General features: G+C 43.8%; 1 protein-coding gene across 1 annotated transcript in view; it reads left to right on the top strand.

The window, feature by feature from the left end:
• gpr173 (G protein-coupled receptor 173) overlaps positions 1-25,585 on the top strand; it is a 100,893-nt gene extending 75,308 nt beyond the window's left edge. The window contains exon 2 of the mRNA XM_060931973.1: positions 25,513-25,585. The gene's annotated coding sequence lies outside the window, so the exon portion shown is untranslated. The remainder of the gene's footprint in view (positions 1-25,512) is intronic.
• Positions 25,586-26,161: the final 576 nt, after the last annotated feature.

Here is a 26,161-nt window from a genome sequence, read left to right as displayed (position 1 = left end):
AACATTCTACTGACCAAATTATTTTCAGACTTCATTCATCTCATTATCTGCAGTCGCTTTATCCTGTTCTACAGGGTCGCAGGTAAGCTGGAGCCTATCCCAGCTGACTACGGGCGAAAGGCGGGGTACACCCTGGACAAGTCGCCAGGTCATCACAGGGCTGACACATAGACACAGACAACCATTCACACTCACATTCACACCTACGGTCAATTTAGAGTCACCAGTTAACCTAACCTGCATGTCTTTGGACTGTGGGGGAAACCGGAGCACCCGGAGGAAACCCACGCGGACACGGGGAGAACATGCAAACTCCACACAGAAAGGCCCTCGCTGGCCACGGGGCTCAAACCCGGACCTTCTTGCTGTGAGGTGACAGCGCTAACCACTACACCACCGTGCCGCCCTATTTTCAGACTTGAATAACAAATTACTTTTCTTATTCTGATGTTCAGGTGGTGTAGTGGTTAGCCCTGTCGCCTCACAGCAAGAAGGTTCTGGGTTCGAGCCCAGTGGCTGACGAAGGCCTTTCTGTGTGGAGTTTGCATGTTCTCCCCGTGTCTGTGTGGGTTTCCTCCAGGTGCTCCGGTTTCCCCCACAGTCCAAAGACATGCAGGTTAGGTTAATTGGTGGCTCTAAATTGACCGTAGGTGTGAATGTGAGTGTAAAAGGTTGTTTGTCTCTATGTGTCAGCCCTGCGATGACCTGGCGACTTGTCCAGGGTGTACCCCGCCTCTCGCACATAGTCATCTGGGATAGGCTCCAGCTTGCCTGTGACCCTGCCCAGGATAAGCGGTTACAGATAATGGATGGATGGATTCTGATGTTTAATGTAAACATTAAATGAAGCTATTGACCTGTAGCTACATGATTTATTTTTGCATTGCACTGCTGCCACATGACTGGTTGATTGGATAACTGCATGAATGGGAAGATGTGCAGGTCTTCCTATACATCCATGGTGAGTGTAATTCTATGAGGGTAACTGCATTCGGTGTTCAGAAAAATAAATGTTCAAATAATACAGTTTACTTGTTGGTGTTTGTGTAAATGCTGGTGTTCTTACCAATGCTTATTTAGTCATAGGACATATACAGTATAATATGGATAATGAAAAGCAGCTGATTGCTGGTGGTGTTACAGTAAAAGAAAATAACACCAAGAAATACATAGAACACTACTGGAAACAAAAGAAAGTGAACATTATGGACGGTCAGTTTTCAGTCCAGGATGGCTAAGGCAAAGTGTCATGATGGATCTGGGACAATTCCTAACAAAGGTTGTCTCAAGCCCTGACATTGGATCTGTACAAAACAATGCAGTTGCTTGATTACAAGCATTTATCAGCAATGCAGGATTCATTACCACTTGAAGAAAAGTATCACATACCAAAACTGGTCATCTCACACCAAATACTGACTTTGTTTAATTTATTATGGCTTACTGCTCTCTGTTTATAGTATTTTTTTTATGTTGAAACATTTAATTTCATTATTTTTTTAAGCCATTTTTGGTTTACAGCATGTCTTTACATGTGCCTAAGACTTTTACACACACACAGCATGAATCTATATTTGTGCGCACAAATGGTGTGGGAGGATAAAAGCAAAAAAGACCTTTCTGTCCTTTGCGTATGTTTTAATATTCCAAGTCATGCAAGTCTTTAAAAGTCTAACCGAAACACACATTTAAGTTGATGTATTTATATACAGTGTTCTAACAACTTCCAGTTGAAGTTGCTTTAAGTTCTTTCAGTGCATCTCCTCCTATCTGATCTAATCTCCTGCTGTCCTTTGCCGAGCTACCACCATGTTGATTCTACTGAGTTCTGTTATTGAGTCCAGAGGTGGACAAAGTACCCAACTTCATTACTTAAGTCAAAGTACAGAGCCCACTGGTCAAATGTTACTCCGATACAAGTGAAAGTTGGACAGTCAAATTTTTACTTGGGTTAAAGTACAGAAGTATTTGCTTTTAAAAATACTTAAGTATTAAAAGTACATTTTCTGTCAACACATCATTGTATTATTCCCACAACGCTTACAAAACCTAATGCTGCTATCAAGGGCAGAAATGTGAATTCACAAAATGAACGCATGCTGTGCCATCATGGTGGTTTAACGTTAAGCTAGCTAGTCAGTGAAGCTCCACTTGACATGCTAACAAACGCTTTTCAAACTCAATCATATTGGGTAGCTAATGCTACTAGAAAAGAAACACTTCTACATTCTGCTTATTTGGCAAGATTATGCCGAAACATTTCTGAAAGGACTTCAGATAAGTTAACATTAGTCATGTTAGCATAACTCCATTTTTGCATGCTAACTAACAGTGTCCAAGTTAACTAGCTATGTGTAAATGTTAGCCGTGGACAAGGCTACGGCCATATACATAGAAGACTAGATGCCTCGTCCCCGTTGCCCGTCAACGAAGTCAAACGTCCGCACATGGCGGCCATCTTACCTCAGACAGCTGGCTTACCCATTACATTGTGTTGGTAGCGATATGTACTTTTCAGATGACCGTAACTTCCTCAAATTTCAATCGATATTCAAATGGTTTGGTTTGTTATATATATAAATAAAAAAAAAACGGAAGTATGTATTTATGATATTAATGATGAATAATCATTTTATGTTTTAAAAAAAATACATGCTGAAATTCCTATGCTGTGAGAAGCCTAACACTGCATACTTATGGATAACTGCGGCCTTAGGACAAATAACCATACAATTTATTTCCAATTTTTAGTGAAAATATTTTTACATGTGATAGGGCCATAGGGGAAGCTAAAGTTAAATAAACAGCTTACTCACTTACAACCTCACACCCAAATGTAACAATACAGTATGATACTGTTGTCCTAGCCCGCCTGCTCATATCAGGAACTGTATTGGACATTATTTCACTAAGTAAATAACGCTACCGATTATCCTTAAAAAAATGATGTATTATCTTACTGGTGAAAGGTGATCCCACGTGCCCTACTTTCCAGACATCGCCGGTTCGAGCAACCGAAAGCCGCACAGAAGTCTGGCAACTCATCACAGTCAGTAATTTAATTTCCTCTAGAAATCATAATGCAAGTTGTTTTAAATTAACCAACCCGAAAATGAAAACCATGTGCAAGTGCAACTTCAGTTATTGAAAATATTATCTCATGACCTTCCATGTAAAATTACTTGGTGCTACGAGCTAGCCTAGCATGAAACACAACTTTGACAAAGCTGCAGTAAGTCGTTTTTGAAGAGAAAAGGTACGATTTTAGCATGTTCAAGCACCCAGAATTACAACCACATTAATAATGTTTTAAGAAATCAAACCATTTGTATATACGTCAAAATTTCAGCAAGATAAGAGTATAAACATTTAAGCATCTCAATGGTCTTACCTCAGTGTACCGCAAATTCTGTGGAAAAGCTTGCCTGTGGTAAGATGGCCACCCTGTGCGGACGTTCTGGAATACACGGTGAGGCATCTAGTCTTCTATGTATATCTATGGCTACGGCAACTTGGCAGGCAAATCCATAGAAAGTCATTTGACTAACCAGACGGCATAGCTACGTTTGCAACATTATCGCTAGCTCTAAAAGCACAGACAGCTTTATTGCAAGCTTTCTCTTGGAATAAAAACGTTTATAAGCCTCAATATGCTTCCGCAGGTTGGATGGCGAGTTTTTGTAGGCCGTGATGTGGTTCGTTTTCAGCAAACATTTAAAACGAAATGAATCTTTAATCCTTTCAGAAAACTGAAACATGGGTTCTAGGTATGGCCATGGGTGCGTACATTTCCCAGAAGAACCGCCTCCTTCCGTTCTGCCATCAACTGATCATGTTCAAATAATGCTGCTGAGAAATCACTGAACTTGATTTAATACAGTCTATGGACATGACATGACCCTAGTGATTACTGATTGGCTGTCTCAGTGTCACCTGTGAAAAAACCAATCACTTTTTAGAAAAGTAAAGAAAAAATATCCACTTTCAAAGCTGCTTCATAGTAACGAGGACCTTGATAGAAATGTAGTGGAGTGAAAAGTACGATATTTGTCTTTCAAATGTAGTGTGAAGTTAAAGTAATAAGTTTCCAAATAAATAAATAAAGTACAGATACTCAAAGAGAGTACTTAAGTACAGTACTCAAGTAAATGTACTTCGTTACTGTCCACCTCTGATTGAGTTGTATCTGACCTGCCTGAAGTTGGCACTGTTCAAAATTGCAAAGTCAAGCTCCTCTCGAGAGGTCGCTGTTTGGGTAAAATGCTCTGCGTATTACCTGTGACCCCTTGAAGAACTCTGTACAATCTGCCTCAAGCATGTTAAATTCACTACAGAACCCTGCAGCATGTGTGGGCTTGTAGGGATCGAGAATCACAGTACTGCTGAGACAGGAGTAATAACTGGTGTAGGTGGGGAATTGGCTCATGCTGATGTTCCTCAGGTGAATGCTTTACAAGCAGATGCAGTCGTGTAAAAATCATTCTACTTGTGCGCACACGATGAAATGAGCATCGCAAAACAGAAAATTAATATAAAATCTTGGAAAGAAGAATGAAGACAATTTGTGAGAGTTGGGGGGGGGGCAAACTAGTTTTAGGATGTGGGAATGACTGTGCCTTGAATATTTTTGTTGCATTGCAACCTGAATTTTGTACAAATATGCAAATTACCATGATTAGAAATGGGGGACATGCGGATGACAATGGTTGTAAGATTTTATGACCTGGTGTTTTGTACTTCATTTACATCTTATTCTGTCATTAATTTATTGTTCCACCTTCCTGCTCAGATACTATGGGTGGAAAATGGCAATATTTTTAAAAACCTGGTACAATCCCTGTCTCTTTGTTTTTCAGTACACTGTCACTGTTTAAATAAATAGTTTACAATTACAAGGGGGGACACGGAGAAGTTATGTGTGGTTTTCAAAATATAAGCATTACAAGTGTTTAAACACCTACCTTGACTTTGTAGACGCCATTCACCATTAGGTAAGTACAGAGGTGGACAAAGTACCCAACTTCATTACTTACTGTAAGTTAAAGTACAGATCCCACTGGTTACATGTTACTCCAATACAAGTGAAAGCTGGACAGTCAAATTTTTACTTAAGTCAAAGTACTGAAGTACTATCTTTTAAAAATACTTAAGTATTAAAAGTACATTTTCTGTCAACGCTTACAATACCTAATTGCCTCTGAAGCAACCTACTGGGTTTACTGACTAGCTTGTAGAACCTGTAGAGCTGAAGCTCTACCTGGCATGCTAGCAAACTCTTTTCAAACTCGAAATCATACTGGGTAGCTAATGTTACTAGAAAAGAAAGATGTCTACATTCTATTTATTTGGCAAAATTATGCTAAAACCTATTTCTGAAAGGACTTCAGAAGAGTTAACGTTATTCATGTTAGCGTGTAAAAATGGAGTTACGCTAACAGCGTCCAAGTTAACTAGCTTTGTGTTAACATTAGCCGTGGACAAGGCGATGGCAACTTGGCGGGCAAATCCATAGAAAGTCATTTGACGAACCAGACTGCATAGCTATTGCAATGTTATCGCTAGTTCTAAAAGCACAGACAACTTCATTGCAAGCTTTCTCTTGGAATAAAATGTTTACATACCTCAATGTGCTTCCGCAGGTTGTACGGTGAGTTTTTATAGGCTGTGATGTGGTTCGTTTTAGGCAAACAAAGCAAACATTTAAAATGAAATGAATCTTTAATCCTTTCAGAAAACTGAAACATGGGTTCTAGTTATGGCCATGGATGTGTGCATTCTCCAGAAGAACTGCCTCCTTCCGTTCTGCCATCAACTGATCGTGTTCAAATAAAGCTGCTGAGAAATCATTGAACTTGTTTTTATACAGTCTATGGACATGACGTGACCGTAGTAATTACTGATAGGCTGTCTCAGCATCACCTGCAAAAAAAAAAATCACGTTGTAGAAAAGAAAAAATATCCACTTTCAAAGCCACTTCATAGTAACGAGTAACGAGGACCTTGATAGAAATGTAGTGGAGTGAAAAGTATAATATTTGTCTTTCAAATGTAGTGAAGTTAAAGTCATAAGTTTCCAACAAAAATAATACTCAAGTAAAGTACAGATACTCAAAAAGCATACTTAAGTACAGTACTCAAGTAAAGGTACTTTGTTACTGTCCACCTCTGGGTAAGTAGCTAATGGGAGAAGAGAAGCTGGTTATCTGACTGATGTCATAGGGATTCCAGACTTGGATGATCTCATCAAAATCTCCTGTAAATGTAATACATGAAAACTAATGTTAGATCAAGTGTATTAAAGTGAAAGCAAAGCAAACGTGGCATATTAATGTGTTCAGCATAAACCAATTAAAGTTGATTATGTCGTTGTCATCATTGCCAACCCCGATCCAGGCGAACCATGTTTGGTTGACTTGGCCAAAATTGCAGCAGTAGTAGGGTAGCCAGTTCCTTTCTACACACTCACACCTATGGACAATTTGGAGTAGCCAGTTAACTTAACTGCATGTCTTTGGACTGTGGGGGGAAACCAGAGCATCCAGAGGAAACCCATGCAGACACAGGGAGAATATGCAAATTCCACACAGAAAGGCTCCCACTAGCCACTGGGCTTGAACCTAGAACCTTCTTGCTGTGATGCAACAGTGCTAACCACTACACCAACATACCACCTGTTGATTGCATACATGGGTACGTACCTCTATTATTGAGCTTAAAGCATTTCATTCACATTTTGTGCAAGTGGCACTGTGCAGGACTGTAAATAGACAGAAACTCATTGCTGAGGTATGTATTTACCCAATTAGAAAATCCTACAGGCCTGGTTTACCAAGATCCAAAATAAAGACATAATTTGCATGTGTAATGGGATAAACTGCACACACAAACAGTGGACATGTCGCAGATGGTAATAACTTAATTTACTTTATTATCTCATCTCATTATCTCTAGCCGCTTTATCCTTCTACAGGGTCGCAGGCAAGCTGGAGCCTATCCCAGCTGACTATGGGCGAAAGGCGGGGTACACCCTGGACAAGTCGCCAGGTCATCACAGGGCTGACACATAGACACAGACAACCATTCACACTCACATTCACACCTACGGTCAATTTAGAGTCACCAGTTAACCTAACCTGCATGTCTTTGGACTGTGGGGGAAACCGGAGCACCCGGAGGAAACCCACGCGGACACGGGGAGAACATGCAAACTCCGCACAGAAAGGCCCTCGCCGGCCCCGGGGCTCGAACCCAGGACCTTCTTGCTGTGAGGCGACAGCGCTAACCACTGCACCACCGTGCCGCCCATTTACTTTATTATGAAAATTTTAATTTTGTGCTAGACTGAAAGAAATGGGCTTCCACAAGTTTAATACATGTTTACTAGTTATACTGTTTAGTGCATGCAATAGACCGAGGTGGAGTGTGAGGTGCTATTATAAACATTCATGAATTGATATTCATGAATATAAAGTATTCATGTCAGACTGGATTCCGCATTTTCTTAAGCATAAGTCATAGTAATTTGATGTGTAGTACGGTGGGGGGAGGGGGGTTTGTTCAGATGGGGATGTAGCAGATCTGACAAATCCAGTCATGACAAAGTATCTATGTGAGGACTGAGAAGAGAAAGGAATGATTCATGCCATAGAAAGATAAGACAGATTGCCAATAGGGATCCCACTCTTATTTTTTTTGAAAATGTATCAATTTTTCATGGCGGCACGGTGGCGTAGTGATTAGCACTTGCCTCACAGCAAGGTTCTGGGTTCGAGCCTACTGGCCGATGGGGGCCTTTCTATGTGGAGTTTGCATGTTCTCCCTGTGTCTGCGTGGGTTTCCTCCAGGTGCTCCGGGTTTCCCCACAGTCCAAAGATATGCAGGTTAGGTTAATTGGTGGCTCTAAATTGACTGTAGGTGTGAATGTGAGTGTGAATCGTTGTTTGTCTCTATGTGTCAGCCCTGTGATGATCTGGCGACTTGTCCAGAGTGTAACCCCACCTATCGCCCATAGTCAGCTGGGATAGGCTCCAGCTTGCCCATGACCCTGCACAGGATAAGCGGTTACAGATAATGGATGGATCATTTTCCCTGATACAGTGGGGCAAAAAAGTATTTAGTCAGTCACCAATTGTGCAAGTTCTCCCACTTAAAAAGATGAGAAAGGCCTGTAATTTTCATCATAGGTATACCTCAACTATGAGAGACAGAATGAGAAAAAAAAAATCCAGAAAATCACATTGTCTGATTTTTAAAGAATTTATTTGCAAATTATGGTGGAAAATAAGTATTTGGTCAATAACAAAAGTTCATCTCAATACTTTGTTATATACCCTTTGTTGGCAATGACAGAGGTCAAACGTTTTCTGTAAGTCTTCACAAGGTTTTCACACACTGTTGCTGGTATTTTGGCCCATTCCTCCATGCAGATCTCCTCTAGAGCAGTGATGTTTTGGGGCTGTCACTGGGTAACACGGACTTTCAACTCCCTCCAAAGATTTTCTATGGGGTTGAGATCTGGAGACTGGCTAGGCCACTCCAGGACCTTGAAATGCTTATGAAGCCACTCCTTCATTGCCCGGGCAGTGTGTTTGGGATCACTGTTATGCTGAAAAACCCAGCCACGTTTCATCTTCAATGCCCTTGCTGATGGAAGGTTTTCACTCAAAATCTCACGATACATGGCCCCATTCATTCTTCCCTTTACACAGATCAGTCGTCCTGGTCCCTTTGCAGAAAAACAGCCCCAAAGCATGATGTTTCCACCCCCATGCTTCACAGTAGGTATGGTGTTCTTTGGATGCAACTCAGCATTCTTTCGCCTCCAAACACGACAAGTTGAGTTTTTACCAAAAAGTTCTAGTTTGGTTTCATCTGACCATATGACATTCTCCCAATCCTCTTCTCGATCATCCAAATGCTCTGTAGCAAACTTCAGACGGGCCTGGACATGTACTGGCTTAAGCAGGGGGACACATCTGGCACTGCAGGATTTGAGTTCCTGGTGGAGTAGTGTGTTACTGATGGTAGCCTTTGTTACTTTGGTCCCAGCTCTCTGCAGGTCATTCACTAGGTCCCCCCATGTGGTTCTGGGATTTTTGCTCACCGTTCTTGTGATCATTTTGACCCCACGGGGTGAGATCTTGTGTGGAGCCCCAGATCGAGGGAGATTATCAGTGGTCTTGTATGTCTTCCATTTTCTAATAATTGCTCCCACAGTTGATTTCTTCACACCAAGCTGCTTACCTATTGCAGATTCAGTCTTCCCAGCCTGGTGCAGGTCTACAATTTTGTTTCTGGTGTCCTTTGACAGCTCTTTGGTCTTGGCCATAGTGGAGTTTGGAGTGTGACTGTTTGAGGTTGTGGACAGGTGTCTTTCATACTGATAACGAGTTCAAACAGGTGCCATTAATACAGGTAACGAGTGGAGGACAGAGGAGCCTCTTAAAGAAGTTACAGGTCTGTGAGAGCCAGGAATCTTGCTTGTTTGTAGGTGACCAAATACTTATTTTACTGAAGAATTTACCAATTAATTCTTTAAAAATCCTACAATGTGATTTCCTGGATTCTTTCCCCCCATTCTGTCTCTCATAGTTGAAGTGTACCTATGATGAAAATTACAGGCCTCTCTCATCTTTTTAAGTGGGAGAACTTGCACAATTGGTGACTGACTAAATACTTTTTTGCCCCACTGTATATACTTGACAATTATTGCTCATGGAAGGTCATTTTAAACCTACTGTAATTCAGATGTGTGCTTCTGTGATTTTATTTCCATCCCTTCTTCTCTAAGAACATTAAAAACTAAATTGCCTACTGTTTTTAAACAACACTGTGGTCATCTAACAATTATCATGCCATCCAGCTGATTTTGCAGGAAGATGCAGCTTCTTATGTTTTAATCTTTTCTGATACTGATATTGCTACTCACCATATTCAGCCATCTCGTGAGTTTACCCACTTCCTAAACAGAGAAAGCTTATGCTTTGGAGGAGTTTCTTGACAACTTCCTTGGTATGGTTCTCCATACTACCTACATTGGCCACCCACCAGCAGGGGAAAGAAATTAAAATCAATCAGAATAGTGTGACCAGGAAGGCTGATTATGGAGGAGATGTACAGTGCTGTGCAAAAGTGCAAAAATGCTGTAAAGATGCCTTCAAAAACAATGAAATGAAATGTTAACATTAAAAAAAAAAGATACTATAAGCAGCAGTAAGCCATAATAAATGAAAAAGTCAATATTTGGTGTGAGACGACCCTTTGCTTTAAAAAAATATATAGTAGTCTCAGGTACACTTAGTGCAGTTTGATAAGGAAATGAGCTGTAGGTTTTACTGAGCATCTTGCAGAACCAGCCACAGTTCTTCTGGACACTTTGTCACACTCAATTCTTAATTTTGCACCAAAACCCAGTAGCCTTCATTATGTTTTCTTTTTCATCTGAAAAATGGTCTCTTATGTAATATGCTGCTCAGATACAAACTTTTTTTCCTGTAACATTTAACTTTTTGTTGGAAAATGAACATTTGGAACTCTACAATGTATTTGTACTGACTCAATAATGTAGAAGTCATAAAATAGAAATCTATAACAAAGTTTGCATGAAAAAAAAACATAGGGTGCCTAAGACTTTTGCACAGTACTGTATATATTTAAAAATTGTTGAAGACATAAAACAAGGACAAGACAGATTAACTCCTTTGGACATAACGTGTACAATTGTACACGTGAAGTTCCATCGCATTTTTCCTTGTGTCCAAAGAGGATAGGCAACCTGTTGATTTCAATCTCCATAAACAGGACATTTTACAATATCTTCATGCTTTTTCCACAGTAAACTGATATGTTATTAAAGAACAACACAGTTGATCTGAGCTGATCTCTCCTCCCTATTAGTGTACTAATGTGTCTCACACTCCCCTAGGTGTCCTATAGATACCTCTCCATATACTCACAAAAACCCAAACTTTTGAAACTACTGAGGTCTAGACCCCAGTGTCCTCATAGCTAGTTATGGCTATGCCTGCAATACAGAAGACAATTGGAAAGGAATGCTCATGACAAACTGACATTTTTTTAGACGACAGTGGACAAAGAGAATGCTAATATAAATTAGATTAGGGTGTTCTGCCATCTTTACATTTGTTGACCTGAATTGCCAGGCAGCTACAGTGGTGCTTGAAAGTTTGTGAACCCTTTAGAATTTTCTATATTTCTGCATAAATATGACCTAAAACATCATCAGATTTTCACACAAGTCCTAAAAGTAGATAAAGAGAACCCAGTTAAACAAATGAGACAAAAATATTATACTTGGTCATTTATTTATTGAGGAAAATTATCCAATATTCCATATCTGTGACTGGCAAAAGTATGTGAACCTTTTCTTTCAGTATCTGGTGTGACCCCCTTGTGCAGCAATGACTGCAAGTAAACATTTCCGGTAACTGTTGATCAGTTCTGCACACTGGCTTGGAGGAATTTTAGCCCATTCCTCCATACAGAACAGCTTCAACTCTGGGATGTTGGTGGGTTTCCTCACATGAACTGCTCGCTTCAGGTCCTTCCACAACATTTCAATTGGATTAAGGTCAGGACTTTAACTTGGCCATTCCAAAACATTAACTTTATTCTTCTTTAACCATTCTTTGGTAGAATGACTTGTGTGCTTAGGGTTGTTGTTTTGCTGCATGACCCACCTTCTCTTGAGATTCAGTTCATGGACAGATGTCCTGACATTTTCCTTTAGAATTGGCTGGTATAATTCAGAATTCATTGTTCCATCAATGATGGCAAGCCGTCCTGGCCCAGATGCAGCAAAACAGGCCCAAACCATGATACTACCACCACCATGTTTCACAGTTGAGATAAGGTTCTTATGCTGGACTGCAGTCTTTTCCTTCTCCAAACATAACGCTTCTCATTTAAACCAAAAAGTTCTGTTTTGGTCTCATCCGTCCACAAAACATTTTTCCAATAGCCTTCTGGCTTGTCCACGTGATCTTTAGCAAACTGCAGACGAGCAGCAATGTTCTTTTTGGAGAGCAGTGGCTTTCTCCTTGCAACCCTGCCATGCACACCATTGTTGTTCAGTGTTCTCCTGATCATGACCATTAACATTAGCCAATGTGAGAGAGGCCTTCAGTTGCTTAGAAGTTACCCTGGGGTCCTTAGTGACCTTGCCGACTATTACACGCCTTGCTCTTGGAGTGATCTTTGTTGGTCGACCACTCCTGGGGAGGGTAACAATGGTGTTGAATTTCCTCCATTTGTATACAATCTGTCTGACTGTGGATTGGTGGAGTCCAAACTCTTTAGAGATGGTTTTGTAACCTTTTCCAGCCTGATGAGCAACAGCAATGCCTTTTCTGAGGTCCTCAGAAATCTCCTTTGTTCGTGCCATGATACACTTCCACAAACATGTGTTGTGAAGATCAGACTTTGATAGATCCCTGTTCTTTAAATAAAACAGGGTGCCCACTCACACCTGATTGTCATCCCATTGATTGGAAACACCTAACTCTAATTTCACCTTCAAATTAACTGCTAATCCTAGAGGTTCACATACTTTTGCCACTCACAGATATGTAATATTGGATCATTTTCCTCAATAAATAAATGACCAAGTATAATATTTTTGTCTCCTTTGTTTAACTGGGTTCTCTTTATCTACTTTTAGGACTTGTGTGAAAATCTGATGATGTTTTAGGTCATATTTATGCAGAAATATAGAAAATTCTAAAGGGTTCACAAACTTTCAAGCACCACAGTGGTGCTTGAAAGTTTGTGAACCCTTTAGAATTTTCTATATTTCTGCATAAATATGACCTAAAACACAATCAGATTTTCACACAAGTCCTAAAAGTAGATAAAGAGAACCCAGTTATACAAATGAGAAAAAAATATTTTGCTTGGTAATTTATTTATTTATTGAGGAAAATGATCCAATATTATATAGCTGTGAGTGGCAAAAGTATGTGAACCTTTGCTTTCAGTATCTGGTGTGACCCCCTTGTGCAGCAATAACTGCAACTAAATCTTTCCAGTAACTGTTGATCAGTCCTGCACACTGGCTTGGAGGAATTTTAGCCCATTCCTCTGTACAGAACAACTTCAACTCTGGGATGTTGGTGGGTTTCAGTGTTCGAATTACGTGGGAGCCAGAGGGAGCTGAGCTCCCATAGAGTGAGCAATGGCTCCCATGAAAGAAACAAAGTCAGTAATCTGTGGGGGTCTCTGAAATACACCATGTTTTAATCATAAATAAAACTCATTTCCGATTACAGTGTGCCCTAAGCGAACGTGTTAAATTGCCATATGCACAGTTGCACTTCACCACCACACCACTAGGCTATGCGTGCAAACTGCAAACAATCAATTTGATGGCTTGTGAAACTTAATCCGAAGAAGACACTTCACCATGCCTTGAGTCAAAGATGAATATAGAATACAGATAAATACCACTGTCTTCCACCGTGCCACCGAAAAAAAGACCATCGGTGCCGAATTCATGCTCAGTCCTGACAAGTTTTGGCTTTACCACTTAAAAACTAAAAGACACCTTTGCAGAAAACGTTGTCCTAGCACCAGCTAACCAGACCTCCACTAGCTCTAATGAGAATGATATCCATGCTGAGATCGAGGGAGACGTTACTCTGAAAGGTACAACCTATCATGAACATGGGCCACTTACCGACGACATCTAAGACGTTGTATCGGAAAGGGATGGCGAGCCTGGAACAGGGTCCAGTAGGGATATGGAGCACCACCTGCAGAAGAACTGGGGGCTTGCTCAGTGGCGATCATGGAGAGAGAGAAATCCGTGGGTATTTACAGGCATGAACGGCCTAGGATGCTCTGCCTGCAAGGCAGCAAAGACTCTTGCTTAATGACAAAAAGACTGGCGTACATCTGTCAGATGCCTGGGTCAATGGGACAGTAAGTAGCCGAGTTAAAAGCAGTTGTGGAAAAAAATTTACCTACACCGTGACAGTCTTGCACACACACAAGCAATCGAACTAGCAGAACTAAAAAAAAAGACGTTCTTCCGACAAAAGTTGTGGAACTAAGTTCAGCTGCTTTCGATGGGACAGCAAGCTCATTCAGGACGGCCTACTCGATCGCAAAAGAGAGGTTGCCATACATAAAAATGACTCCCATCATGAAACTTAATGGGGCGGCATGGTGGTGTAGTGGTTAGCGCTGTCGCCTCACAGCAAGAAGGTCGGGGTTCGAGCCCCGTGGCCGACGAGGGCCTTTCTGTGCGGAGTTTGCATGTTCTCCCCGTGTCCGTGTGGGTTTCCTCCAGGTGCTCCGGTTTCCCCCACAGTCCAAAGACATGCAGGTTAGGTTAACTGGTGACTCTAAATTGACCATAGGTGTGAATGTGAGTGTGAATGGTTGTCTGTGTCTATGTGTCAGCCCTGTGACGACCTGGCGACTTGTCCAGGGTGTACCCCGCCTTTCACCCGTAGTCAGCTGGGATAGGCTTCAGCTTGCCTGCTACCCTGTAGAACAGGATAAAGCGGCTAGAGATAATGAGATGAGATGAAACTTAATGAACTAAATGGTGTGAAAGTGGGCCCTGCCCACCGTTCTGATCACTCTTGTGCTTCAATTGTTGAACATATAGCAGATGAAATGAAAAAGAAACTTGTTTCACATATTTTAACACTTGATTCATGCATCAGCCTAATGCTGGATGAAAGCACGGTTCATGGACGCTCATACATAATTATCTACATTAGGTGTGATGTTACAGGTAACGGGGATGTGGAAAACGTGTTTTTTAACATAGTTGAGTTGGACCACGGGGATGCAGAATCTCTTCACAATGCGCTAAAAAATAGTCTTCAAAGGGCTGGGATGAATGAAGAATTTCTCAAAAAAACCCTAATGAGTATAGCCACAGACGGAGCCGCTGTCCTTACTGGGAGACAGACAGGACTCATTGAGGCCCTGTCCACACGGCAACGGATTCAGGTGAATCCGATACAATTGCTTATCGCTTAGGCCTGGCGTCCACACTGCACCGGTGTTTTGGGTGCCCAAAACGCAATCTTTTTGAGAACGGGTTCCAGAGTGGAAAGATCTGGCAACGTTGCCGTTGCGAAGTCGTCTGGATGAGTAGAACGGATTTGTTTACGATGACGTCACAACCACGACTGTCAGTGCTTCACGCCGGGTAGAAGTGTAACGAACTCGATGCGAGTTGTCAACAAATCCTATAACTTGGTTCATGAAACGCGCTTACAAAATATTTTCACTGTGAATATTTATTGTGTAATGGTGCAAAGTGAGAGAGAGAGAGAGAAAATAGCCCTTAGGGCAGAGTCAATCCCGTCAGCAAAAATAGGGAAAAAAAGGAGCGATCTCACCTCTTCAGATGTTGGTTTAAGTCCTACAATACATTCCTCAAAAAGGGCATAGAACAACAAATTAATCCATCAACGTGTAGCATTCAATTTATTCCGGACAATTAAAGATGCCGCCTTACGCGTAGAATCATACGTCATCCTCGCCGCCATATTGGATAGGTCAAAGCGGAGAATAAAGATGCCTCATTCATGTGCTGCGTTTAACTGTACCAACAGGTTTACCATCCAAACGAGATCACATGGGATTACCTTTCACAGGTGAAAATGGAAAAATACTTTTCATTGTATTTGGTCATTATAACGTAATTTTACGAACAGATTTTCCTGACTTTGTGGCTAATATGAAGTCTCACGCATAATAGTTTATGCGCATGCGTCCTTACTTCTTCTATTGTTCTGGTGTCTCCGAAGGGACCGTCTTACAGCGCCCCTAGAGGTGTGGCATGTGTATTGCATCGTTTTCAGCAAGCGTTGCGTTGCCATATGGACCTGATATTTTACTGATCATTGCCCATTTGGACGCGATATTTTTTTAAATAACATCTCGTTGCCGTTGTCGTGTGGATGTAGCCTGAGAGACTTACACAAGACTTCCCTCAACTGCAGGCTGTGCATTGCCTTGCACACCGATTAGAATTAGCTGTAGCCAACTCTTTGAAGATTGTGGCAGGGTGCAATAATTTTGAATTTTTTATTTCCAAGCTGCATAGTCTGTACCACCAATCTACAAAAAAACGCAAGGGAGTTAGAGAGAGCCACTGCAGAGCTCAACATGCAGATTCTAAAAATTGTGAAAATCTTAACCATAAGGTGGGTGTCCAGCAGTTTCAACACCATCAAAGCTGTACTGAAAGATTTTCCTGTGTTGGCACACCACTTTAGAACAGCCAGTGAAGATGACTCGTGTACTGGTACAGAGAGGACCAAGTATGCTGGCTTACTCAAGCATCTGACATCCACTGTTTTTCTCTCTGACTTGGCAATAATGAAAGACGTTCTGCGTGAGCTGCAAGGGCTCTCACTGAGACTTCAGAGAAGGGATACGTCTCTGGTGGATGCCAGTAGGCATATTCACCAAACTATTGAGGTGCTCACTGCCATGAAAGAAGTTGGTGGTAAAACAGAATCCAAAATTCAAGCAGGCGTAACAAGTGGTCAACTCAAAACTGTTATGCTCAGGGAAACGCAGCCTAAGAAACAAGGGACAATTTTATCAGTCCATTATTGACAATCTCAGAAAACGTCTTCCTGACAGTGAGCTAGTTGCCATGCTGAAACCTTTGGATCTACACTTCTGGCCCACAGACAGGTCAGAACTAGTGCTGTTTAGTGAATGCGAGGTGGGGAAGTTTGCGAAACTCCTCAGAGAACCTGCCACCGAGGCTGTCAATGAATTCAGAGACTGGAAACTGCAAGGTTCTTCTCAGGGAAAAACATTGAACAAACTTATCATCGCAAGCAGCACTGTTCTCCCGATGTCTACGGAGTGCGAAAGGGGGTTTTCCGCTTGCAATGACACAGACGATAAAACTAGAAACAGACTGCATGCCCCGAGCCTCACTGCCTTGTTGTTCATCGACTTGAATGGACCCCCTATCGAGAAATTTAACCCGGTGCCATTTGTCCACTCATGGATTAAGAAAGGACACCGGACATCGGCATCATGGATTCCTGGAAGGAGGCCTCAGCCCGCTGAAAGCAGAGCAGTTTGGTCAATTTTGTCTCCCTAATGGTAAGAGAATGCCAGTGCATTTGTAGTGGTGTTTTGGTGCCTTTAAGCCTGGCAGCAGTCACATTGACTGACGGCATGACAAGCGACTTGGGATTGAGTTGCCGGGTGGGATATTTCTATAAAAGCAGGGAGCAGAGGCGGTCAGGTAAGCAAATTCAACTGTTTTACCTCAAGTTTGGCATTGGCTTTAGAGCGTCTTGTTTGCATACAGCATTTGGTTAGGTTTACATCTCGACCGTGAAGGTATGTTGACCTACATTTCTTTCGGTGTCATGAAATGTGGTATGTGAGGCAAGTGCATCGGAACTTGCTAACGAAATTCAGTCATTGTGGTTAATGGCTTCGTTGTTCTAGGGTAGAACATTGAGTGTACCTGCGTCAGTTCGGCATTGTTGCCTGTTTGGGTGTATGTTTACCAAGTGATTGGTAAGTGACTATTTTATAACGCGTGTCCGCCATTGTGATTTGGTACATCGGGTGGTTAACATCTTTCTTTGTTTTAGGGCAGAGTAATTGGGAAGTTGGCTGCGCTGTCGCATGCCTGACCTGTATACGAGCTGCCAGCTACTCTACCTTGTGCTGCGGTTGAAAGTGCGACAAGAACTTTCCCTTTTGGTTCGTGGTGGATTGCTGCTAAGACTGCAGGCAATTAGGACTGCATTTCAGACATCGGCTGCTGTTTTGTCTCTACGGAGTTTTATTTGGAAGTGTGTATGTGTGTTGTTGGTGTGTGAGTTTGTCTCTTCATCGTGGTTCGGGTGTATGTAAGTGTGCTGTATGTGTGTGAGGGCAGTGGGAACAGTGGCTCTGAGAAACTTGATGAATAGGTTACTGATTTATTTATTTTTTTGTTTCAATCTTTTGTTTCTTTTGCTAATTTATCTTATATTGTTTGTTTTCAATTTTCTTGGTAAGTGTTTCATTTGGTGCTGTGCTGCTGGTGGGGGTTTGCCCTCCAGGGCGGCCGGGGGTTTACATTTGTTTCCATATTTTTTTTTTTTTTGCCTTGGCCAAGGTGTTTTGCCATGCCCTTGGGGATGTATAATTTGTAGTGATTTGTGTGTGGGTGTGTGTGTGTCATCATGTGTGGTTTGTAAATCTCCCATCCGTTAGCCTGGTGGGTTCAGACATATAGCCAAATCCCGGCGGGCCATTTTGTTTATTAATTGTTATTTCTCCTTTTTTTCGGTAGGCTCGGGGACATCCAGCAGGGGGCCCGAGCATTTGGTGGTGGGTATTTGTCTGTGTGTCTCACTGTTATTTGTGGAGTAGTGACACTGGGTGTGCAGTGCCGTGTGCGTGTGGTCATTCTGACCCACTCCCCGCTCTGGTCTCCCTTTGGTAACCCCTCTCCTGCTGTTTTGTTAGTTTGTGTTTTTTGTTAATGACCTAGTGTTAATCAGGTATTACCCTTGTTACCAGTGTGTGTGAGAGAAGTGAATAAGATCAGTATTTTAAAATAAAAATTTTGTATAATCTGAAATAGAACACTGTCTCCGCTTCATCCTTGCATAAACCTGTTTGCCTGAATGCATGTGCTAAAGTGTATGAAATTTGGTTAAATTGAGAATTGTTGGTTTCTTATCAATGGTAATTTCCCACGTGGAGACTAGATCTCCCGTGGGTGGCGTAGTCACCTTTACTGCCACCTCTACATTGTGGCGTAGTCAGCAGGATTTGCATAAAAGAACAGAGACTGGTGTTCTATTTTGTAAACTTGGGTTTTATATTTCATGCCACTGATACCATTTTGCTGTATGGGTATGTAGGAATAAGGACAGCTGAGTGGGTGGTGTGAGTTTTTTTTTTTCTTCCTTCAGAGACAAAGCAGCAGCCAGTTATCGGCGTGACCTCAGGAGACTGCAGCCTTCTTGGAGTTTCTTCCCAGTCATCTCCTGTGAGCTTGTAAACTTAGAGATTCTGTTTAAATATTGTGGTGCATTATGGCAGAAATGCAAGAGCTTAGGGATTTAGTGGCCCAACTGAGAATCGAGAATGAGCGTCTAAGAACTGCTCAGTCAGGTGAGGCCTCGAACGCAGGTTCAGTCGACCCTACCCCATTAGCCGGCCCCACTACCTAACAGTTAGTGTTTATTCCTAGGGAGAAGAAGTGTCCCATCTTTAGGGGTAGTGTAGGTATAGGCATCGAGGAGTGGAAAGAGGAAGCGGCAGCCTGTATGCAGGCTAGGCATCTGTCTACAATTGACAAAGCGTATTTCCTCTTTGACCATCTGGAGGGCGACACTCAGGAAGAGATCCGTTATAGGTCGAGAGAGGAAAGGGAGAACCCAGAGAAGATTCTGGAGATTTTGCAGGAGCTATATGGTTGTCCACAGTCATATGTAGCTTTGCAGGAGGCTTTCTTTTCCAGAAAGCAGCAGGAGGGGGAGTCATTGCTTGAGTTTTCTATTGCCTTAATGAACCTCATGGATAACGTGAAGGGGTGTGCACCGGAGGGTATTATTAATGCAGACGTCCTGCTTCGTGACCAGTTCGTGGAACATGTCGGTGAGGGTGCCTTGCATCGTGAATTAAAACTCTTTATTCGTGATAAGCCATTAGCTACCTTGATTGAAGTTCGCAAGGAAGCCATATGCTGGGAACGAGAGGGTTCTTTAGAACCGCTGCGGTCACGTAGTTTTTCCCTCCCGTCGGGCGGTGATAGAATATTCGGGGTCTCTGGTACGTCCTGTGTGGTGACCAGTGGTCTTCACAGTAGGCCGGAGCTAAAGTCAGATATGGAAGAATTAAAGGAGATGTTGAAACAACAGCAGATTCAGATCAATAATCTTACTCGTAGTATGGCCGCACTGCAGGAGCCCCAGAGGCGGGGTCGGTTCCCCCGGGATGGGCCTGTCGTTTGTAGGCGCTGCCAGCAGCCAGGTCATTATGCGAGGGAGTGCGACGGGGAGAGAGTGGTGGGACCACCACCTGCCGCCCCTCATAGAGATGCAATGGCCCTTGATAACCGGCCTGCTCGTTCGACTAGGCCATCGGAAAACTAATACCCGCCGGACTGAGGAGCCACAGTCCGGAGGGGGCTTCCCTTGGCTCAGGCACTGCCCCTGGTTCTTTTAATGCTACCCAAGGCTTATTATCCAACTGTCCACATTTGTTCGTCCTGATGAGTGGGGTCCAGGTCCCATGCCTGATCGACACAGGGTCCATGGTGTCTATGATGACGGAAAGCTTCTTTTTGGCGGATTTTAAACCTTTGGGCCAGGAGCATTTACAATCATGTCACTGGCTACAACTTCGTGCCGCTAATGGCCTAGAGATTCCGTATTTGGGGTACTTGGAGCTGGACGTAGAACTTTCTGGTAAGAGTATGGATGGCTGTGGTGTGCTGGTCATTCGGGACCCACCAGGTGCTATGTTAGCCCAGGTTCCTGGGGTTCTAGGAATGAATGTGTTTAGTAAGTGTTACCAGGAACTGTTTGGACAATATGGTCCCACATTGTTTGATCTTTCTTCTGTGTCTACAGCCCCACAGCCGGTGGTTAAAGCGTTACAGCATTGCCATCAGGTTGATTTGCAGCCCCTGGCTAAGTCTAGCGGTCCAGTAAACGTTAGTGGCCGAAGGCCATGGTGAGTTCCAGGGGGTACCATAAAGGTGGTTGCAGCTACTTGTTCCGAACAGTTTTCAGGGCTTGGCACACTGTTTGAGCCAACCGACCTGGGATTGCCAGGGGGACTGTTGGTTTCCCCTGCCCTTGTACAGGTGACCCAGGGTCTGGCACATATCCCAGTGGTTAATGTTGGTTCTACCAATGTTATGCTCTATCCTCGCACCAGGCTCGGACAGCTGAGCATGGTCTCCATTGTTAGTTTACCTCGGGGTGTTGTTGAGGTTCGTTCTGCTACTGCCACTTTGGATGGTCAATTGCCCACCCCGGTGTCAATGGAGGAACAAATTAGGGCTGTTGACCTGTCTCCCCTGACTGATGCTGAACAGTCAGAGGTTCGTGTGCTTTTGTTGAAGTATTCTTCTGTCTTTTCAGCACACGAAGGAGATTTGGGCTGTACTACCCTGATTTCTCATGACATCCCCTTGTTAGATCCGGCCCCAGTTAGGCAGTGCTATAGGCGCATTGCACCTTCTGACTATGAGGCAGTGAAAATGCACATTAACTAACTTCTCCAGGCCAAGGTCATAAGAGAGAGTAGCAGCCCCTTTGCTTCACCTCTGGTTCTGGTTAAGAAAAAGGATGGTAGTTTAAGGCTTTGCGTGGATTATCGCCTTTTGAATGCCAGAACTCAGAAGGACGCCTTCCCTCTTCCACGTATTGAGGAGACGCTGGATATGTTGGCAGGCGCCCGCTGGTTCTCCACTATGGATTTAGCCAGTGGGTACAACCAAGTTCCGGTGTCTGAAGGTGACCGGGCCAAAATGGCATTTTGTACCCCGTTCAGGTTGTTCGAGTGGAACAGAATGCCCTTTGGCCTGTGTAATGCACCAAGCACTTTTCAGAGACTCATGCAACGCATGTTCGGTGACCAACAATGCCATTCCATTTTACTTTATCTTGACGATATTGTGATCTTTTCATCTACTGTGGTGCAACACCTGCAGTGGCTGGAAATGGTGTTGATGCGGCTACAGACGGAGGGGCTCAAGGCCAAGTTAGGGAAGTGTGCGTTTTTCAAACTGGAGGTACGCTATCTTGGCCATATCATTTCCCAGCATGGGGTCTCTACTGACCCAGACAAAGTGGAAGCCGTCTCCAAATGGCGACGGCCTACTAATGTGTCTGAGCTTCGATCCTTTCTTGGCTTCGCCAGCTATTATCGGCGTTTTGTTGAAGGCTTTGCAAAAGCAGCAGCCCCTTTACATCGGCTGGTGGCTGAGCTTAGTGGGAACCGGTCCCGACGGGCGTCAGGGCGAACTATGCCAGAGGCCTGGTCAGAGGAGTGTGAGGCAAGTTTTGAGGGACTCAAGCACAAGCTGGTCTCAGCACCAGTATTGGCGTATGCAGATTTCAGCCGGCCATTTATTCTCGAAGTAGACGCAAGCCATAGTGGTTTAGGGGCAGTTTTGTTGCAGGAGGACAATGGTAGGGTACGGCCTGTAGCATACGCCAGTAGAACCCTGAGACCAACAGAGCGAAACATGAGCAATTATAGCTCCATGAAACTGGAATTTCTCGCCCTTAAGTGGGCCATTACAGAGAAATTCAGGGAGTATTTGCTGGGACAAAAGTGTTTAGTTTATACGGACAACAACCCGTTGAGCCACCTGTTCTCTACGAAGTTGGGTGCAGTAGAACACCGATGGGCTGCCCAGTTGGCATCGTTTGACTTTGAGTTAAAGTATCGATCAGGCAAGTCAAACCACAATGCTGACTCCCTCTCAAAGCAATACCAACCCGAGGCTGACAGTGTGCAAGATCTGGCTCCAGGGACGGCGGTTCCTAAATTGCTGCAGCAGGTAGTAGGCCATAGCGACAGCATTAGGGCCGCCCAACTGATGGTTTCAGTGTTACCATCTCATGCCCCTCCTGACTTGTGGGCTTTGCAGGAGAGTGACCCCATTATCCAGTCGGCCCTGGTCTTTTGGAGAGACCAGCGGCGGCCGACACGTGAGGAAAGGGAAACCCTTTCGCCCCTGGTGCTTACCTTGCTGCACCAGTGGGACCGGCTAATTGAAAGGGAAGGAGTGCTTTATTGACGGGTCCTTCACCCCAATGGTGGTGAAGAGTGTTGCCAGCTGATTTTGCCAGTTGCTTTAAGGTCAGAAATTTTGCAGCAACTCCACCAGCAGCACGGCCACCAAGGGGTCAATCGGACCCTTGAGTTGGTCTGTCAACGGTGCTACTGGCCACGCATGTTTGCGGAGGTTCACCAGTGGTGTAGGGAGTGCCCCCAATGTCAGGTGGCTAAGGAAACTGCCCCCCCCGGCCTCCACATTCATGGGTCATTTGTTTGCATCACGGCCGAATGAAATGGTGGCAGTGGATTTTACCACATTAGAGCCAACTATTGAGGGGATAGAGAATGTCCTCATAATAACTGATGTCTTTAGCAAATATTCCATTGCAGTCCCCACACGAGATCAGCGGGCCCCGACTGTGGCCCAGGTTTTAGTAACGGAATGGTTTTACCGGTTCGGTATCCCTAGTCGGCTTCATTCTGATCAGGGACGCTGTTTTGAGAGCGTCCTCATCCAACAACTTTGCAGCATGTACGGTATCCAGAAATCCCGGACAACGCCGTATCACCCAGCCGGCAATGGCCAATGTGAGCGGTTTAACCGCAGATTGCACAATTTGCTGCGCACCTTGCCGGTCTCCAGCAAGGGGGACTGGGCAGCTTGTCTTCCACATGTGCTGTTCTGTTACAATACCACCCCACATCAGGCTACAGGAGAATCTCCCCACTTTCTAATGTTTGGGCAGGAACCACAACTGCCTGTGGATTTCCTCCTGGGCCGGGTCTGGAAGCCAGGCTATGGAAGGGTATGTGATTGGGTGCAGGAACACCAGACTCGGCTCCAAGTAGCTTTTGATGGGGCTAGAGAACACCTTGCAGCTGCGGTGGAATATCGCAAGGACAAGCATGACTCCCGGGTGCGGGGCCCTGCTTTAAGGGTAGGGCAGTTGGTGTATGTGCGCGATCATGGGGTAGGGGGCCAGAATAAAATCCAGGACCAGTGGAATCCTCTGGTACACACAGTTCTGCGGGCACCTTCGGAAGGCAGGGCTGTGTACACCGTTGCCCCTGCTAATGACGTGAGTAAGCGGAAACAAGTGCATCATAATATGTTGAAAGGGTTATTGGGGCCTCATGCTGATGGCAATTCTCAGGGGTTGGTCCAGCAGGAAGAGCTATTCACTGCTGATCCAAGGGAGTTATCCAGTGAGGAAGATATCCTCCTGGGTGAACAAGCAGGTAGTGTTGGTCATCGCACTACAGCCATGACAGACACGCCTCTAGACAATCCTCTGCAGGAGTTAGAGGGTCCAGGTACGAGTACTCAGGATACTCCATCTACATCGGCTGGGGAGCCACTGGCCATTCAGCCATTGGCGCCCTGCCTTGGCAGTAGTGAACAACCTCTGCATTGCACCATTCGGGCCACAGCAGGTCAATACTCCAATCTTTATCGATTACCATGTGGAGTAAAGACCAGTAACCCTTGACTGGGTCCATGCTTTTATTTACGTTTGGGAAGAATGTGTGTGTCGTTGGGTCGACGATAAAAGAAGGGGGGGGTAGATTGTAGTGGTGTGTCAGTGCCTTTAAGCCTGGCAGCAGTCGCATTGACTGAAGTCATGACAAGCGACTTCAGATTGAGTTGCCGGGTGGGATATTTCTATAAAAGTAGGGAGCAGCGGCGGTCAGGTAAGCGAAATCAACTGTTTTACCTCGAGTTTGGCGTTGGCTTAAGAGCGTCTTGTTTGCATACAGCATTTGGTTAGGTTTACATCTCGACCGTGAAGGTATGTTGACCTACATTTCTTTCGGTGTCATGAAATGTGGTATGTGAGGCAAGTGCATCGGAACTTGCTAACGAAATTCAGTCATTGTGGTTAATGGCTTCATTGTTCTAGGGTAGAACATTGAGTGTACCTGTGTCGGTTCGGCATTGTTGCCTGTTTGGGTGTATGTTTACCAAGTGATTGGTAAGTGACTATTTTATAACGCGTGTCTGCCATTGTGATTTGGTACATCGGGTGGTTAACATCTTTCTTTGCTTTAGGGCAGAGTAATTGGGAAGTTGGCTGCGCTGTCGCGTGCCTGACCTGTATACGAGCTGCCGGCTACTCTACCTTGTGCTGCGGTTGAAAGTGCGACAAGAACTTTCCCTTTTGGTTCGTGGTGGATCGCTGCTAAGACTGCAGGCAATTGGGGCTGCATTTCAGACATTGGCTGCTGTTTTGTCTCTATGGAGTTTTATTTGGAAGTGTGTATGTGTGTTGTTGGTGTGTGAGTTTGTCTCTTCATCGTGGTTCGGGTGTATGTAAGTGTGCGGTGTGTGTGTGTGTGTGTGTGTGTGTGTGTGTGTGTGTGTGAGGGCAGTGGGAACAGTGGCTCTGGGAAACTTGATGAATAGGTTACTGATTTATTTGTTTTTTGGTTTCTTTTGCTAATTTATCTTATATTGTTTGTTTTCAATTTTCTTGGTAAGTGTTTCATTTGGTGCTGTGCTGCTGGTGGGGGTTTGCCCTCCAGGGCGGCCGGGGGTTTACATTTGTTTCCATATATTTTTTTTTTTTGCCTTGGCCAAGGTGTTTTGTCGTGCCCTTGGGGATGTATAATTTGTAGTGATTTGTGTGTGGGTGTGTGTGTGTCATCATGTGTGGTTTGTAAATATCCCATCCGTTAGCCTGGTGGGTTCAGACATAGCCAAATCCTGGCGGGCCATTTTGTTTATTAATTGTTATTTCTCCTTTTTTTCGGTAGGCTTGGGGACATCCAGCAGGGGGCCTGAGCATTTGGTGGTGGGTATTTGTCTGTGTGTCTCACTGTCATTTGTGGAGTAGTGACACTGGGTGTGCAGTGCCGTGTGCGTGTGGTCATTCTGACCCACTCCCCGCTCTGGTCTCCCTTTGGTAACCCCTCTCCTGCTGTTTTGTTAGTTTGTTTTTTTTGTTAGTGACCTAGTGTTAATCAGGTATTACCCTTGTTACCAGTGTGTGTGAGAGAAGTGAATATGATCAGTATTTTAAAATAAAAATTTTGTATAATTTGAAATAGAACACTGTCTCCGCTTCATCCTTGCATAAACCTGTTTGCCTGAATGCATGTGCTAAAGTGTATGAAATTTGGTTAAATTGAGAATTGTTGGTTTCTTATTGATGGTAATTTCCCACGTGGAGACTAGATCTCCCGTGGGTGGTGTAGTCACCTTTACTGCCACCTCTACACATTCTCCCACTGTATAAAGTTTACACACTACACAAAATGCTCAACATACGACCTAGATCTGTTCTTTCATCATTTCAAACTGAATTAGGCTACATTTTATTCTACACTCATGCAGAACACTACACTGATGTTAGATCTGCCTATACATAAGTTCAGCTATATGTAAAAAACAATACTTTCAAAA

This window comes from Neoarius graeffei, chromosome 10 (assembly GCF_027579695.1).
Source record: "Neoarius graeffei isolate fNeoGra1 chromosome 10, fNeoGra1.pri, whole genome shotgun sequence".
In the NCBI taxonomy this organism is placed as follows: Eukaryota; Metazoa; Chordata; class Actinopteri; order Siluriformes; family Ariidae; genus Neoarius; species Neoarius graeffei.
This window is presented reverse-complemented; position numbering and strand designations above follow the sequence as displayed.